This window comes from Monopterus albus, unplaced genomic scaffold, assembly GCF_001952655.1.
Source record: "Monopterus albus unplaced genomic scaffold, M_albus_1.0 scaffold284.1, whole genome shotgun sequence".
Lineage (NCBI taxonomy): Eukaryota > Metazoa > Chordata > Actinopteri > Synbranchiformes > Synbranchidae > Monopterus > Monopterus albus.
In genome coordinates, this window is record NW_018128164.1 from 401,016 (window position 1) to 416,652 (window position 15,637).

The following is a 15,637-nucleotide window of genomic DNA, read 5'->3' on the forward strand; positions in this document are numbered from 1 at the left end:
GCAGGGCGGGGAAGCAGAGATGGGGGTGAGATGACCCTCGACCCTGACCACATGTCCTGGTCTGCTGCTTGATCACCCATAGTTCCGCCTGCTGGGCCTCTGCTCTGCTCTCTGGGTGTGAGAAACTCCCATTTAATCAGCACTTCAGTCATATTGCAACATCATCTTCATTCTCATGGCCAATCATCATCATCTTGTTTGCAGTATTGCACAGTTCTCATTTCACTTTCTTTTAATTTCATCTTTTTTAATTTCAGGAGCCTAATAGACTGGAAAAAGTTTTATTTTAAAGTATTATTATAATATTATTTTTGCTCTTTTAAGAACTTCTTGTTTTAAATCCTTTTCAAATACAGTCATGGCCAAAAATATCAGCACCCCTGCAATTTTCTCAGATAATGCATCACTTTTCCCAGGAAACTGTTGCAATCACAAATTCTTTGGTATTCTCGTGTTTATTTCTTTTGTCTGCATTGGAACAACACAAAAAGCCAAATGTGATACATTCCACACAGAACTCCAAAAATGAACTGGATAGAATAATTGACACCATCAACTTAATATTTGGTTCTTTGTCCACCATTGGAACAATCCTTTGTTGCAATCTGTCATCTATTTTTCTCTTTTCTCCACGTCCTGGGAGATTAGCTACAGCATCATGGGCTGTAAACCTCTTGACAGTGTTGATCACAGTGGACACAGGAACAGCCAGATCTCTGGAGATGGACTTGAAGCCTTGAGACTGTCCAGGCTTTTCCACTGTGGTTCTCAAATCCTCAGACAGTTCCTTGCTCTTCTTTCTTTTCTCCATGCTCAGTGTGGTAAGTAAGTAAATAAGTAAGTAAACTTTATTTATATAGTACTTTTCACAGACAGAATCACAAAGTGCTTCACAACATCAGAGAATAGTAATAATAATAATAAACAAATAATATACATAAAACCTAAAAGCAATTCAAATAACAGAATAAAAACACTTCATAAAAATCTGTAAACCCAATCAATTAAAAAACTGTCTAAATAAATGTGTCTTCAGCTGCTTTTTAAAACCCTCAACAGATTCGGCCATACATAAAGACAAGGGCAGAGCATTCCACAATCTTGGAGCAACCGCCTTAAAAGACAGGTCCACCCCCGAGATTTAAAGCGAGTTTTGGGGACCAACAAAAGGGGCTGATTTGAGAAACGAAGGGTACAACACAACACAAAGGTTGGGTCAACTTTTCTCCATTTTAACTGGCTGCAAATGTGATTTCTATATCGTTGGTACCTGTTGAGTGTCATTACAAATTAAAGGAGCATCACATGCTTGAAATACAGCTATTACTATTACTGATGATTTTGAAAAGGTGTCAGTAATTCTGCCCAGGATATTTTTGGTGTTCTGCATGGAATGTATCAGATTTGGCTTTTTTGTGCTTTGTTCCAATGCAAACTAAATAAATAAACATTCATTCATTCATTCATTCATTTTCTACCGCTGAGTCCCTGAACGGGGTCACGGGTGGGGCCGGAGCCAATCCCGGCCGGCAATCGGGCGAAGGCGGGGTACACCCTGGACAGGTCGCCAATCCATCGCAGGGCAGAAATAAACATGTGGATGCCAAAGCATTTGGGATTGCAATAATTTTCTGTGGGAGAAGTGGTGCATTATGTGACAGAAGTGCCATGACTTTATAAGAGTTACACAATCCACCGTGACTACTTTGATCACCGGTGACCCTTTAACCCCTGGCATCTCTGGGAATGACAACATTCCTGTCCTTTCAGTCACAGAGTAGTAGTGATCAGCTCAGAGCAAACCCATCACAGTGCTTTCTTTGACTGAGCCTAATGAGAAGACTGGATTGCAACTTACATGGAGAATTTCGCTTTCTTTACTCTGCTCCTTAGCAGACTGTGAATCAAAAATGATTCAGTTATATGCATCTCCTCTTCCAAAGTATTATGTCCATTCCCAGTAGTGCACACTGGGATGTGGTAATGTGGTTAAATATTGTTAAATTATGTCATCACAGAAGCTGCAGTTAGTGCAGTGTGCACATCGATGAAGGGACCAGTGTGTGTGTTGGCAGATCTCCTCCAAGATCCCAATTGTTGTAATTAAATGTAGGGGTCTGTGTTTTTGTTTATTGGATTTATTTTGATGGATTAGTCCTGGTATTCACTGATGGCTGAGACAGAAGTGGTGGTGTGCTGCTATTTGCCTATAAGATGCCATCTTAAAGTCAAAGGTCAGTAAACATATGATCAACTGTAATGCATCATTTCACCTTTAGCAACTTGTTGTCATGCCTAAATCAAATACCTGCCTTTTGTCTGTCGTTGTGTGCAGAGCCAACATTAGTCTAGTGTGTGTGGCCTTGTTTTTCAATACTTTTTTCAATAATTTTATTAAAATGATGGGGTGTAAGGTTAGAGCAAGTGTAGGGTTTGGTTAAGATGAAGGTAAGTCTCCTGTAAATGAATGTACGTCTATGTAGGGATCTGGTAAGTGACAAAAACAAGGGTGTGTGTGTGTTTCAAGTGGCATCAACTGTGTTTATTTGGTCAGGAGTGTCAGACATATTAGCTGGTGTGTTATAGGTGCTATAAAAGTTGTTGCTTTGGACACAGCTCATGAATGGCTTAATGAGTCCAGGCTCATGTTAATCTCACTCCTCCTGGCTCCGTCTTGGGGTGCTGGCTTGTTTAGCTGCCGGGCTAGGCTCAGAGCTAACAGGCAAACAGAGATGAGGCACAAGCAGCAGAGCGTTCCAGCATTACGCCCACTGGATGAGGCCGGGAAGCGAGCCAGAGAAGGAAAGAGGGAAGGATAGAGAAAAGGAAGGAGGGACAAAAAAAATGAGCTGTTTAATATGACCGTAAAGGTGCTGATTTGTTATCAGACAGAAACTGTCTGTCCACAGTTACATTTCTTTTTCTTTATTTGCTCTCGTGCCAATTCTTTACAGATATAGGAAGTTTCAAGATCAGAAGAGGAGAACGATTTAGTGCAAACAGAGGAGAGTGAGGAGAGAACAAAAAAAGGATTTTGTATGCTAAGTTATTCTCCTCAGGGAAATAAGTGTGTTGTGGAGTCCACACTGTTTGTTTTATTGGACTTTGGGGAGGAGAAGAACGGAGCATTGTGCTGGATAGAGGGAACCACATGGCCTACAGTTTTTATGTGTTGATGATCCTCCCTCACCTCTTTGAGAGAGTATCATGAGTCACAGATCTATGTCCTGAGGTTACATCAGCTTTTCATTGCCCCTTTTTTTTTTTTTTTTTTTTGCCACGACCTGTTGTTTCTTTTGCCCCTCGATAAGAGTTTGTGCTGCTGTTATCTGTCTTCATTTCTAGCCCATTCTTATCTTTGTTCCTTGTATCCCCATTTTGATCGTCTTCATGTATAACATCAAGAGCATTTGATAAATCTTGCTTGGCTAAAGGACCACCAAGCTATCAGACATGGTTACGAGACTCAGCCAGCAGACAAGCTGAAAACTCAGGTGTACAATACTTTAAGACCATTGTGTTAATGAGGCACCACACAAGTGTAGTCCAACTAGTAGTTTATTACAGGCTTCAACTTGTTTTATAAGTAATTACTTTTGGGTACACTTCCTCTGTAAAATTTAGTTTGGTTTCCCGTCTGGGTACCTGATGTCACAAGCTAAGCTCCTCCTTCAAATGTGTATGTAGTTTACTAAACATCATGAATGATATTGTATATAATTCTGGGTTTTTCATGAGATGCATAGTTGTAAAATATATGCATATGCTACTAAGGCTCATTAGAGCTTTGACGGTGCAGAGTTATTTCTCAGTGACACTCCATTGCCTGTGCCTATAAAAATCTCTGTGTTTGAGCCTGAGGGAGGATTTTAAATGTGGCGGTGCTCTATGAACCACTTCCTTAATCAGACGGCTGGACAAATTGTAATCATTAGCACCGTAGTGAGCAACATGCCCGACATGGGTCTTGAAACTTGTTGGTGTGAGTTAGCTAAAATGGGGAATGACTAATGCAGAAAGAGAAGGAAAGTAGAGAGAAGAATGAGGATGATGCTGTCACACACTCACCTGGATCTGTTTGTAAGCAGGCAGCCCAATTAGGGCCTAATCAAGCATTGTACCAGCTTGCACCAGCAAAGCTTGCGTCATCTCCACTCACACTTGGATGCAAGTGCTCCTCAGACATAACGCGTGCACACTTATTCAGACGTGCACAGCAACCCACACAATTTAGCTTAGATTTACAGCAATCACACATGTGCACACATACTCAGCAGGACATGCTCACACTCTGATTCACACTATAGCTTTGTTTGTCCTTCTGTGCCATGTGAAACTGAGCAGTGACTGCAATAAAAGGCAGTGAACAGTCGAGGTAGAAATATACCTCTGAAACCTTTGGCTTATGTTTCCTTTTGTATCTGCCGGTGCATCTTTTTTGCGATTTGGGGCCATCTATTCATTAAGTAGCAAATAATAGTCAGGAGTCCTGAGATCATCTTGAGTCATCCTGCATCCTAACAAAGCAAACAAAAATCTAAATGATTCAGGTATAAAGCCAAGAAAGCTGATAGATAACCACACACACAAAAGATAATTTCATCACATACTAACAAACGTACAATTATGTACTGTATGCACACAAATACACTACACACGTGTGCATGTCCACACAGCTGCACATGCTTAAGCAATGCTAACATCTGTCCCAGATACATCCGTCAATGCCTCCACATCTGTGTGCTCCAGTTCCAGCCCCCACATCTCGCACACGTTCCCCTCAACTGAGCTTGGCCTCGTGCCACCTTCCAGCTTCAGTCCTCCAGCTGAGTGATACATGCACTAACCTGGTCCTGTAGCCTATTATAGTATTCCTAAAGGGAATGTGATATGGCGGGATTTATTTGAAGTGAATTTTTTGATTCAGTAGAAGATGTGGCAATGGCCTAACTGCACTTTTAATGGCCCTAATGTGAACTGCCTTTTCACAGTGACACATGTTCAAAGCTTTTCTGGCATGCTAACAGACACAGCAAATGCCACATGGTGAACAATCCCTCATCTGTCTAAAACGTGACTTATCCTTTCAGCTTCCTCATAGACAAACATCAGCTGAAGGACATTGCTCACAGACTTTGACTGACAGGAGATGTGCCACTGAAGGGCAGTTTTAATATAAGTCATTGTTTTGTTTTGGTTTGTTTGTTTGTTTGTGTCATTTTGTGGAGAGTGTTATAGTTAATGTCGCAAAATATTGCATTTGTGAGCTTGACAGAGGCTGAATGATGATAATGTTGTCTTGGTGTCTTGATTTGATTGATTTTGATTTGATTTATTCTTTCAAGCATGTAAAGACAGTTGATATGTCAGCACACATAATTTTACACACATCCAACAAATGCTAATCCAATATCAATTTGCTTATACCTAGTACATGCTTGAATGGAGTAGGAAGAAGTCAGACTTATCCAGTCCTACCCCATGACATCATCTTACCATCATTGGTTTGCAAGCAGTATCTCTACATAAATAATTCTCTTCTACACCACACAAGTAATATACTAAAAAAATTATAACAGAGTGTTAAGATTCTTACATAATTACATTCTTACATTCTTCAGTGACAGATTCAACCCCCACCCCCGCCTTCACCCCTTACTTACCCCTGCCCCGAGGTCATTAGTCATACACATAAAGGGAGCGGAGGGGGGACTGTGAGAAGCACAGAGGGGACGGTGCAGAATGGATTCTATTGTTAGTCTCACAGGCCAGAGGGTGCTGTCTCACCCAAGAAAGTATCGCCATTTGGACTATGCTTAGCCAAGTGTGTCTTCTTGTATGTGTGTTTGCAAATGCATATACTGTATGTTTTTGCGTGAGTGTGCAGAAGTATCACCACGGCAACTGCTCTTTTCGGTCATTTGGTTCTATCTAGCATGTGATGTCACACGACACCGCTACATGAGCATGTGAAGCCTATCACGAGCTAATTTGCAAACTTGCCTTCAATTACAAATCATTACTATAGGAATATATTCATATATTGGACCTCTGTGCAGGCTAGAGAGCATGTATATATATACTGGATACATGTGTGGGTTGGTGGGTGGGTGCATTCACCACAGGCTGCTTGTCCTAAACTGTATTTATGTACTTGTGGTCAAATTAATACAGATTACCATAATCATATCTGGCTGTGACATGACATTGATTTCCGGCCAGCTCTTGGCAAACATATTCCTCTTTGACTCCCTTATAAATTGGGCCCAGATTGTCAAGGGTCTGTCCAATGAGTGAACACACCTTGTTGTAGGAGACCTGGGCCAAGGGGAAAATCAGCCTTTAATAAGTATGTAAGGGAAAAGACTCACCCTGCCAAAATGGCAGCCGCCCTGTACACTGTTCAGCTGGCAAACTGACAGCGAGAGAAGGAGGGCTGGGACTGGAATCTAAGCAGAAGTAAGAGTGATTTTCTCCCAGACCTGCTATTGCAGAAAGACAGCATGTAAGAACGTGAGGAAAGGAGTGTGAAGTGGCTTAACTGGACCATCAGATTCTTACTCATTATCCTCCTCGAATGCCTCATGCTTCCTAATTAAAAAGAAAAAATGAATAATCTGCATTTATATGGGAACAGAACTAGAAGTTTAAATTCACTATACTGTATCTTGACATTAACAGTGTAGAAAACAGTCTGACAACAGTCACATTTGGTTTGCCAACTGCTGTATAATCCCAACCTGCAAGTGGTTGTGTTAACACTGCGACCCAGACCTTAGCTCTATGTGTGCCTAACCTTTCCTTGCTGGGTTTTATATGATGTTAGCAGTTGTAAGTCTTGATTCTGAGCAGAGTGTAGCTTGGTAAGGAGGAGACTCCCAGCATGTTGGAAACCACAGCACCACCAGCGCCAACTCCAATCAGACATGAATTAAAGCCCCACTTCGCCAAATCAAATAAATTATTTCTTTCTTATTTATTTACTTAGTCTGTTGTTATGATTTGCAGCCTTTCAGTTATTCTACTGAGGTATAAGGTTTTGGGGTTTGCACTTGTGTAATACATAGATATATGCATATACACTCATCACTGCTAGTTTTCATGCACACACCTGTCACGTGTTTTCCATTTATATTCTAGTCTGGATATTTCATCACTACTGCAGCAGAGCTATAATAGTATAGGCTCAACATTTATGCAGCAGCATGGTTCATCATTCCTGATGAACAGAAGCAAAAACATTTAACCAGCTTCCCTCTACACACACACACATTCAAAATGTGTCCTTGGTGTTAGAGCCATCAGAGCCTCCTGGCCATGTGTTGAGTGCAATAATGGTAAAGGCAATGACAGGCTCAGCCCATACGCTCAATAAGGCTTCCCAAGTGCTAGGTGTGGAAAGGTGTCTGGCAAAGCGCCTGACCATAGCACTCAAAGACCACTTTGTCTGTGCACCTCACACCCACTGTACCTGCTGATGTTGTAGAAACAGCCCAAGAGCTGATTTAATAAAACTGGATCCCCAAAATGAGACTCAGTGTTTCAGGGGCACAATAGTTGCAATGAAATAACGTACTGTATATACTATCCCTCACCCTCCCTTTGGCTTTGCAGGCATCCTTCTCAGATTCAGAATGAGCAGGGGACACCCAGGGTAAATGGATACTTCCCTGCTGTGAGCCCAGTAGTCTGGAAATGCCAGGAGAAACCCTACATCTATCATAACCTCCCATCTTCACATTGAGCCTGGTTGTTGCTGCAGCTTCCAGATTTATTAAATGATGATTACAAAAACAGAAAAAGTCAAAAAAGGATAATAAAGGTAGCACCAGTAGGGTTGAGGTGCTGCTGTGGCATTGTAAATTGGTTTTGGGATCTGTGGGGAGTCTGTTCAGTCTCCTGTATTTCTGGTTAGTGTATGATGTTTCAGGATATGTGTTTACACATATGACATACTGTATAATTGCCTCAAAAACAAACCGGACTTACTGCACCTATCAATATAAGAAAGTATAGTGAGGAAGCTCAGTGATGGTTTTGTTTTGAAGCCCTAAAAGCACGAAGCATGAAAGGTTATTTTTTTCTGTAGACACATAGCATCTTAATTCACCACTTCATCCCTGTCTTGGAGTTTTGTGGATCTTTTTCTGTGTCCAGAGCCATGCTGAACATTGTCTTTATAAAACCAGTTATGAAGATACAAAGACAAGAAGACAATGCAGTGGACTGACTACACAAACTTTAGGCTGAATCCAGATCTTTGAATCATTATCCACATTTCAGATTATTTCAGCAACGTGACAGTTCAGTTTGATCCATTATTACCAGTCCTAGATTGTGGGTAACATGTAGGGTGGGCTGCATATCTCTGTGCATTCTCTGGACACGTGACAGCACACATGACAGATTTCCTGTTCCATATGCCGATAATATAACAGCACTGTGAACAGATATTAATCCATATGTTTTTCATACTGCCATTGTTCTGTATACTGTGTGATGTCTGTCTTAAAATGAGATTTGTCTACTTATAATTTTCTTATATTTCATATTACAGGACTTACAATAAAAACTAACACTAATTTAACTGTAAAAATGAAAAGGCTTTCAAATGTGAAGCATGGCAGCCACATGCACAGTGGGTAAACAGGTAAACACCCTGCTGGTTCACATAGTTTTTTAATTGCACACATTTTCAGGGGACTCTCAGAACAGGGTCTCAGCGGTGTGTCTACATGTTTATGTAAGGTAGATTTAGGGTGGGGTCCTCTAAGTGTTGGCTAGAAACTGGGTGTAACAGAGGCCCCTTATTGATTTAAGGAAAATGACCCTTAAACTGCTGCAAATGCTTTAACTGATAACTACAAGTGATTTAGGAGAGATAGCACATTTTCTTTTACTATGCTGAAAACAACATAATTTAGGTCAATTTTATTAAAATTTGTTGTTACTCATAGGTTCATTACAGGTATTCAAATTAGAGGTTGATCAAGAGGTGAGCCTTTGACCACATTTAAGATTAGAAAGACCAGTGTTGTTGGGAAAGGCCATTCACTCAAATAAGATTCCAAGGTGACTGCCAGTTTCGGGCAGCTTGTTCCATAAATGGTTTGAGTTCCCAGCACAATTTGCCATCGTGAAAATTTGATCTTCTTAAACTTAGTTTCAAGATGACTGTTCTGGCTTTACAGTGTGTGCGCATGTACGCTCATATCCGTACATCATGCAGCCATCTCCTGCCTCTGTTCTAAATGATTTAGGCAAATTTGTGAGGTTAAAATAGTGACCTATTGGGTGGAAGTTTACTTCTATAATTAAACTTTGCAGGGTTATTCATGTACTTTATGGGTCTGAACTTGTGACCTTAGATGCATCGTGGAACAATTTATGATTCTTTTTTCTTCCCCCTTGTATATGATAAACATCTGTAAGCCTCCCCAGAGCTGACTATGATGACAGCTTACAGCAGAGTTTAAAAAAATTGGAACAGCAGAAATTTCCCCTTTCCTCTCTACCTCCTTTGCCCCTTCTCTGTCCTCTTATCCCTGTCTTCTTCTTAAGTCTCATATGTTTCTGTAGTCTTTGGAGGTGGAAGGGGAAAGACACGGGGGGGAGACAAATCCTGCTGCACATCTGAGGTTTATTTGGCCTCCCCCTGGGGAGTGCGATGAAGCTCTGCATCTCAAGGAAATTGCCAGCACTTTTTGGTCGGCTTGGCACACTCTCAAACACGCACAAACACTCATGCACACACATTCCCTTCTCTGCTGACTTAAGTCACAGTGGCAAAGTTTGTCCACTTTTCGGGCACGGCATGTTTTCATCCAGTGCACGTTTTTCAGGAAATTAATCCTTTTGTCTTAACATCAACGCTTAGGCATGTCTGAGTGACAATTTTGATACAAAGATGCTTTCGAACAACACTAAGGCAGTCTGTCGATTTATTATTTTTTTAATCCTGAAGTCTGAAGATTGCATGAGAAATCTCATTAACAGAGCAGATAGGTGAAGATCACCATGCTACAGTATGTCTATACTGTGCAGCTACACAGACACATTGTGCCAGTTTACCACTCTGCCGTTTTCTTGCAGCAAAACTGAATTTTCTTTGTTAAATGGCAGATAACAGTTAGCAGGACGAGTTAAGAGATAGCATTTTTTTTTTTCCTTTTTGTCAGATGGCCTTGTTGGATTCTTGCCCGTCTTTGTACCTCACCCCCAGACTGATTTGTCTGTCTCTTACTCAAGACTCCCAGCTGGTGAAGGGAGGATGCAAAACGATGCCACCTCAGCCCTCAGGCCTTGTCTCCCTCCTGCTCCTGCACCCATAATCCCCCACCCCACCCACCCCCTGCCACCTCTAAGGTTAACACAGAAGGAGACAATCATAGACAGGTGGCTCCCCTTGCAACCCGGATGTACTTATCCTCTGATCCCTGGCAACCCTGACAGGAAGTGACTCAATGGCCAAGTGACCTTCCCTGGTGGCCTTTCCTGTCTTTTTGTTCCCTCACAGGAAGGAAGGATGTGGTCTGTTGTCCTCAGGCGCCGCTCATTCACTTTCCCCTCCTCAGCCCATCTAGAGAAACCAGATTATTGATTCCAGGCTCATCTTTCCTCATGCTCACTTAAAAAAACAATTTTTTGTCTCTGTCATTTCTCAACTACTTCTGCCATTTCTCAGCACTCACTTCAGCCTACATTGAAATCATTCTTCTTTCATCATCTTCTTCGTGCCCCTGTGAGATTTACATAAACATCATCGCCTTTGGCAAACGTCAAAGTCTCCAGTCCCAATCAATTAGACTCCAGGGGCTAACAAGATCCATTAATTTATAGCCTTAATGAGTTTATCTATGACACCGGCTTATTTATATACCATATTTACATTAAATGTGGCAGTCATTTCATGTGGTGAAGAAATCCCAAGGTCAGGCTCCTGGGTTTAGTCTGTTCTCAAATGATGCCCATGCACACTGTGAATTACAAAACACCATTTGGTGGTAGTTAAGAAGAGAAGGGGACTTCCAGACAGACAGAGGAAGAGACTTCTCTAACAACTTCAGACACTGTTATTGTTGTTCTTCTGGCTATAGTTAAAGAACAGGAAGGTCATGAAGAATCTTTGCTAACTACTCATTTATATTGGTGCTCATAAATGTGAACAATGACAAAAGCAATATGCAGAAGCAGAAAAAAACGTTACTTCCTGTGGGGCTGTAGTGTTTATCCGCTCAAAAGTCAGATCAGCAGTAAAAAGGCTAAAATAAAACACTGGTTCATTTGGAGTGTCTCAGTCAAGTTTGAGCAGAATAGATTCATTTCTGCAGTCTCTTATCTGTAAAATGCGGCTGAATTAGATGTACATGGCCTCATTCCTTGAATCTGCAAAATCAATAGGATTCTGGCATTAAGTGGATCCAGTTCTTTATTTTTAATGCCAAACACATAACACATCTCAAAAGACTTGTTACCAACTGCAGGTAGAGGGTGGGAAGTGAGTTATTGTAATCCTACAGGTGTTTTCTCTCCTTTGTAATGTGAGCCTGCAACTGTAATGCCACCTAGTGGAAAAGGATGTTCACTGTTCTCAGAGTGGTGTGGTTTAAATTACTGTATGTTCACAGGTTTAACAGAGGTGGCATTTTTCTGTCAAAGCTTAGGCAGCATATCTTTAATAAAGCACTGATTAAAACATATATCATGGAGCCCAGAAGGTGTTTAAACCAGAGGTCTGTCACCATCATTATATACCTTAAAGAAGACTATTAAGATTTTCTAGCTAAGCTCCTCCATCCAGTTCTTCCCATGAACATCATGACCAAACATTAAGCCAGTGAGTTCACAGCTGGAGATTATGTAGAAGATGGATATCAATATGTCTGGCCTTCAGGCCCTAAGCCAGTACTGATTAGAGCATCCCTACTGTTGCAAAGCATCAAGGACACTCATGATGAATATATCATTTATCAGAAGCCCACAAGAGACAAAAGACATTTTAAAAGTGTGTTTCAGTCAGCCACAGAGGGAGGGAGAGAAATATTAAGAACCAGAGGAAGAGAGGATACAAAGAAAGAACATGCCGTAAAAGCAAGAGAAGGCTTGTTTGGCCATGTTTTGCTAAATGGCCTCATTAGTGCTACTAACAAATTTAGGTTTATGCCCAAGCTCTACTCAAAGTAAGAGGGAACCAGTGAAGGGCTAGCTGCTGTGTTCAATGAATTTTCATCATTTTAAAAGAGAGAAGGAGAATTTAATGTGCAGAAAATTGAAAATGGAGACTGATGTCCCATAATTTAGAGCCACACAGCACATCCTGTTACTCATTCATGCGATAAACAGATGTTAGATAGAGTGCATTTGGAACTGTTTCAGCCATTGCAAGTTATTTTAGGTTTTCACACTCCAAATGTCAGGCTCACATTTGAAGATCAGTAAAATGCTTTCATCTGTTTTACTGCCTTCTATGTCTGCATGTATCTTTCAACCCTATCAGTTTATGTGGTCCTTCTTCTGTCACTGACTACTCAATTGTGTTCATCTTTCAGCGATCGTAGCTGATGCATGTGGCAACAAAGCTCTACTGTAGTCAGATAGCGTCTGTCCCTTCTAAAATCCTGCCATTATTACTACACATCAAAGTGTTAAAGGTTTGCATAATTGAGCTAACAAGTGTTTGGTACATAACCCGATCCTTTACTCCCTATGAGGACTGCGGTCACAGTGTGACCAAGGACAAATACCAGGAGAAAAAGAGACAGAGTGAGAAGACTCTGAGGCCCTGCACCAACTGGATTTGTGCTGTGGGGCTGGCAAGCGACACAGCACCCTGGGCCACTACCACGCTAATGAAAAAACAACAGTGTGCTAGTGCCGGTGTGGCGCTGGGACCATAGCACCATGCCCACTGCACAACTGCTCCAATCAGCACTGGCACTGGCCACAGCGCCAGTTGTCACGACCTTAATCCTGCCTGATGAATGACCTCATCATTGTCTGCAGCGGCTGCCATGGCTTGTTACTGCAACAGAGTGACCTCACCTACACAGCACACATACAGTACACACAGTAAGCAGATACACTGATGCAGTGTCCAAAAACACTGCAAAACCTTAATGGATCTGTTTAACCCAAATTCCAAAAAAGTCATTTTCTGGTAGTGGTATGTGGCTATGCAGATAGTTTCGTTTCATCTGTTCAAATTTCTGCCTCCATCCAAATAACATGGTGAATAGAACTGAGGCTTAAAGCATTGAAAGACTGTGTGTCCTTCCAGAAATAATGTCCTGGTTACTCTAGATAATCTGCAGACGTCTCTGTGGGCAGTTTTAAGTGGAACTTGATACAAAAAAAATACACAGGCCCCCCAAAGAAAACTGCCCACAGTGGATTCTGCGGTTTGTCCAGTGTAGCCTGGGCATTATTTCTAGAGTAACACATTGCTGTTACATTTTGCAGAAGTAATTTTTTTTACTGCTTTGATCAACAAACTTCCATTTACCTCTATTGTGTTAGGGCATCAGGTATAAATTTAGAACTGGATATTGAAAAACCAGCTCAGTATTTCTAGAAACTATGTCCATATTAGAGGATCCTGCACATCACAGAACCAATGTTTAATGTCTATGTAAGACATAGTTTGCCCTATACAGTATGAAGAAATGGAGTGCGTAAGAGGACTGAATGATTTTCCCAGAAATAACAGGGAGTTCACCTCAGAGATCTGCAATAAATATATAATTTTATTAAGCGTAATCACAGTCAATTCCTAACCATAACCAGATTTTTGTTACCTAACTCTACCTCAGCTATCATTTAGTTGCCACAACCATGGTCTTTTCCAATAACCTAGCCATAGTAAATGCTGTGTGGTAGGAAGGATTTTGATAATGTTGGTAATGGGGTTTTGCAGAATCATCCACTATTGACATTCACCTGGCAAAAGGTTTGCAGAACATTGAGACCAAACCTATAAAGCAACAGAAAGTGAGAACATTATTTGTTATTTCACTGTACTGACAACTTAAGCTGCCTTAACAATTCAAAATGTGTCATTTAAACCTGAGGCTAATTTACATAACATTTAAGTGCTCCACATTGCACTCACATCAGACACCATCATTCTGTTCTATACATGCAACCAAATTACCTTGAAGATCGATATAACAGGCTCAGACACAGATGTACATACTGTTCACGAACATATATCCACGCACAGACAAACTTGTGTTTGATGAAAATAAAGAGACACTTGCTCTGTTGGCACCTCCTCCAATCACACATGTCGCCTCCACTCCTTCATCCCAGCTGTCACAACTGCAAAAACTCTACAAATACACGCACACACTCTCATATATTCACACTCACCCACACACACCACTTTTCCTGCTCACACCTTTTCCCGCTCACCATGGCTCTCTCCAGTTGGTGCTTGTGTGCCCACTCTCTGCCACAGCTTGTACAGTATGTAATGTGTGTGTGTGTGTGTGTGTGTGTGTGTGTGTGTTTATGTGTGTGGTATTGTCTTTTATTGCCGTGGTTCCAGATGAGCTCAGACATGGAGTACCCACCTCTGGTCCTGCAGCATGAGAAGGAAAGTGGACAGGGAGTCATGTTTTATTCTGGCCTCTTCTAAACTGTGAAAAATTACAGCCACCTAAAACTCAATCTGTTCTGTGTCTAGAGAGCAGGAAGAGGATTGAAATGGCAGTAGGCAATTTAGGCACACCTTGTAGAAAATCGCTGCTTTTTCTCTGCTCCATGCCCCTTTCCTCTTTGCTCCACGGTATTGTTTGACTGGTGAATCTCACGATCAGTGTGCGAAATCACTCCTGCACTTACTTTGGTGTCAGTGCACTTGACGGAAAATGCTTTGTGTTCGACAGCAACACCATGTGTGAGGTCATAAATCTGATCACCACAGCAGCAGAAGACAGCGACACTGATGCTTGCAGGAAGCAACCAGGATTTATGGATAACACACCCATCCTTTGTGAGTGCACCCAGTACTCTGTTTCCTGGGATGACAGACTGGCATCTTTGCAAATGAAAACTACAAGTGTCTTGCACCTTAAATCAACCCCTAAAAGCACCAAACTGAATCAAATTAAATGTAACTTAAGGGGCCTATATTCAAATAAATGAGGACACTTTTTGTTAAAAAAAAAGAGCAGATATTAGGGAAAGTTGGACCTTTCTAGAGTTTTCCATCTTGGTACCCTGACTCAGACTCTTATATCTGGATTTTTAAAAAGGTCCGTGGAAGGTTGTGCAAGTATTATTTTCAACACTTCAGATTAAACGCTGCTACATCTCTCTGAGGTCTTACTAATGTGAACCCTCTGCTGGGTTACAGCTGAAAGGTAATATTAACAGTGTCACATTTTTTACAATGTAGAGGAAGGAGAAATGTTGTGTGATGACAGATTTGAAGTCAGGGCTTGGTTTCATTGGTTTAACACATTAAAATATGGCAGGACTGAGTGAAATACTCATGCCAAGGCAATTTCAAGCCCCCAGAACACATTGTGTTTGCAAAAGCTAATTTCTCTCCATTTTCTCTTCTACTTGTGTTAGCTGCATTACACTGAGCTATCACATGTTTACATACACAACGCAGTGACAACATTAAAGGTTT

The 15,637-nt window shown here is 41.3% G+C and overlaps 1 long non-coding RNA gene across 1 annotated transcript in view; it reads left to right on the forward strand.

The window, feature by feature from the left end:
- The window catches only part of LOC109973219 (uncharacterized), a 54,713-nt gene extending 39,571 nt beyond the window's left edge, over nt 1–15,142 (forward strand). Inside the window, exon 3 of the long non-coding RNA XR_002276788.1 lies at nt 14,886–15,142. This is a non-coding gene — a long non-coding RNA (uncharacterized LOC109973219). The remainder of the gene's footprint in view (nt 1–14,885) is intronic.
- Nucleotides 15,143–15,637: the final 495 nt, after the last annotated feature.